The 3,668-nt window shown below is 41.5% G+C and overlaps 1 pseudogene; it reads right to left on the reverse strand.

Annotated features, from left to right (window-relative positions):
- Positions 1–253: 253 nt before the first annotated feature.
- LOC103609961 overlaps positions 254–3,668 on the reverse strand; it is a 7,649-nt pseudogene continuing 4,234 nt past the window's right edge.

Here is a 3,668-nt window from a genome sequence, read left to right on the forward strand (position 1 = left end):
CCGCGCCTCGCTCAGCCAGTGAGCGGGAACCGGTCTGTATGTGGGATCCGAACCCTCGGCGGGAGCGCCGCCATGCTTCCCAAGCGGCGCACTAGCGCAGTGCGCCACCGGACCGGCCCTCCAAAGGTTTTTTTTGTCATCCTGTTACCCCCGTACTTGGTAGTCTATCACCGTTGCAGGAGCGCCGCCGCGCTTCCCAAGCGGCGCACTAGCGCAGTGCGCCACCGGGCCGGCCCTCCAAAGGTTTTTTTTGTCATCCTGTTACCCCCGTACTTGGTAGTCTATCACCGTTGCGTGTACTCTTGAGTTGACTAGGTGTGAGACGATCACACGCCATCTCGTACTCTGTGTCAAATACATCTTTATCAATGTTTTCTCTCCCCAGTGTCACAAGTGAGAGAAGTAGTATTTCACTGTATAAACTCCTCTGTCTTTTAAAATGTGGACACTTATTCCATGTCTCTAAAATGTGACTCATTGGCCCACAGACATCATTCATTTTAATGCTTTTTACCATACTTTTCTTGGTTCAATGAGTTATTGCTTTTTTGCAATAAATGGACCACCGGATTTTTTATTTTATTTTATTTTATTTTATTTTTGGTGTGGGCATTCCAGAGGATGTACAGGGCAGTCCTGGATCCTCATGTAATTTCATATTGTCCCATAACGTTTGTAATAAAACATATTTACTATCTTCAGACATAACAGTGGTGGGGAATCTTCAAACACTATTACAATGTTCAGAAGAGAGAATCGATCCAGGCAAGTTACTGGGCAAGTCAAGACATCTAAAATACACCGGTTTGCAAAGAACAACTGCATGATAGTCCACAAAGTCTGCCACTGTTACAGCATGGTCACCTTCATTTTCCATAAGCTTTCAAGTTCCTTCTATACCACTAAAGAAGGACTAAGATATGGAACAGTGACAAGACCTGGGCTTGGAAGGTGCCGTTCTAGTCCTAAAGAATCTGTAGGTCCTTGTAAAGTAGCTGGCAGGCTGCCTGTAGGAATGAGCTTCTGTTCTCCAGTATCTTCCTTATCCAAGGGGCTGTAAGTCCTAATACTCCTGGCCATTGGATATATTGGACATTCTGACATAGCTGTTTTTGATCTACTAGCGGGGATCTGAATACTTCGGGCACAGGAATTTTCCTGAAGTTTAGATTTGCAGTTTAGATAAAAATTCCGGTGAATGAAGATAGCAGATGTGTCAAGACCAGAGGCTGATGTTGAAATGCAAGATTGCATGGTCTGGCTTGAAAAGGAGGATGGGAAGTAGATATTTTCCATAGAAGAGCTGGACTTCAAAAAGTATCTTCCAGGTCCAGGTCATTCTATATCTCTTACTTTCTACTCAGAAATGGTAAGAAAAGATTGCCACAGAATGGGCATGTAGTATGAGATTTAAATCATCTGCCATCCATCCAGCCATGATTTTCTCATCATGGACAGAACAGTCACAAGTTCTACACCAAGAGCAGTTTGAGACGAGAACCTCCATTGCATAGTTCTGGAAGATATTTTTACTACTTGTGTTGAAGGAAGATGTCACTTCTGATTTTCCAGATAAGGCAAACTTTGGCAGGGATCTTTCTAATGAGGCAGAGCTTTCCAGGCTTGTTTGGCTAAGAGCAATTCCCCGCTAGTCCCCTAAGTGGCATAGCTCTCTTGTGAGGAAGTGGCTCCTTCCAACTCGTGACAGATATCTTCATTTGTTAAACAGATAGGTTCAGACTCCTGGGCTCCCACTGAAGAAAGACGGGTATGATCAGAACTTTGCTCCTCAGGTGATGTGGTACACATGAGGAATCTTGAATGCCATTGGCTTGTTTTTCTGCATCTCCTTTTCCAGCAGTGAACACAGTGTTCCTTAAGGTATCTAATTTAGGCACTAGTAGTGTATTTAAGTTAAATGAAGATGATGAATGGGTTAATGTAACTTGAGAGTCTTCCCTAAATGGGCAAGCAGGTGAGAAGGCTGGAGAAGACCAGAGTCTATCCTTTGGTCTGTTCTCACTTTTTGTGTAACTTTTAGGTTTGGTCAGTCTCACTGGCTTAGGAGAATTAGGAGGCAGGCTAGACCTTCTGCATGCCTTGACGAATGTTGGACTTTTCTTATTGGTTAACTTGTTATCCCACACCCATTGTAAATCAATACCTGGTGTACGACCTGTGAAAGGACTGCTCATGTCATTCATATCCATGACAGTTTCTCCAGCTAAATCATGCCTAGTAGATGGAGTTGAGATGCTTTTGCTATCATCTTCATGCTCTTTCTTTTTGCTGTTGTTCAGTCTCAGCAACCAAAAGAGAGAGGGGATCAAATCCTGTTGCAACATCAGTTTTTTCAAAAGGTTTTACTGAAAAGCTGTGGTTCATACATCGAATCCTCTTAGGATTTTGTGTAACAACATATCCTGCTTTTGATCCATCTGTGTCATTGTCTGAGTCTTCTAAATCAAAAATAACAGGAGAATCCACTTTATCTGTCAAATAGAACCACCAAAAGGTGTAACATCATCACTAGATTCTTTTCTAGACTGTCTCTTTTTTATCTTAAAGGTGGCTTCCCAATATCAAGACTATTTGATCTTGTGCTTTTTGAGACATTTGAAAGATTTTTGCATTGACTCCTAATTTTTCAACTGTATTTCCTGTTTGCTTCCTGGTTAATTCTAATGAACATAAATCCCATCAGTACCTCTCCACTAAGATTATGGTTTCTATTTCCGCAGACCACTTACTGCTACAAATTAGATTCATTGTCATGTTTATATCTTTTCGTGAAGCATCTACATTCAATGTTTCCTGTTTTATTTATATCCTCAAGAGACGCACTAAGATTATGGTTTCTATTTCCGCAGACCACTTACTGCTACAAATTAGATTCATTGTCACGTTTATATCTTTTCGTGAAGCATCTACATTCAATGTTTCCTGTTTTATTTATATCCTCAAGAGACCCTATTAAGAGTAGCTCAGGTGTGCTTTCTGTGCTTTCTCCTGATATTTTATTAGCACTGTTTCTACTTGCACCACTGAGGTGAGCTGTACCAGAAGAACCTCGATAACTGAGTGTAGGAAGGCAGTCAGCACTTCTTTCTGCACTCTAACTCTCACAAGGAACTAGAATCAGTCCCTTTTTAAAAAAAATCTCTATCTTCTTGAATGTCCTCAGTAGATGTATCCCCTCTTCTAACTCCTTAGATAATGAATTATATCCAAACTCACACTGGTCACTAGGACTAGATCTAACATCAGGAGCATGTACTTTGATTAAACCTGTATTAGAGGGTGCCTGCTCCACAGTGTGTGTCCCATGGCCAGTATCCACGCTGCCATGACTAACAGCATCCAGGTCACTTCCATCTGAGAGAGCTATTTATGATAAGTGTGCATGTTTCTTTGAAGCTCTTTTGAACTGTGCTACTGCTAAAACATTTCTTACTTTTGTCCAAAGAAAATAGCCACTATGATTTCTTGAAGGCTGAGTACTTTCCAAAAGAGCCTTATTATAATAACCATAAGTAATAGCACTGGGGTCAATACCAGCTTTCTGCATTTCAAAAAACAATTGACCTGCAAGCACTGGCTGGTCATACTGTCTACAGAGCTGCAGTAGAACACCTCATCAGGTGGATCCATCTTCTTTGATTGCATTT

The sequence above is a fragment of the Galeopterus variegatus genome, unplaced genomic scaffold (assembly GCF_000696425.1).
Source record: "Galeopterus variegatus unplaced genomic scaffold, G_variegatus-3.0.2 Scaffold10361, whole genome shotgun sequence".
Lineage (NCBI taxonomy): Eukaryota > Metazoa > Chordata > Mammalia > Dermoptera > Cynocephalidae > Galeopterus > Galeopterus variegatus.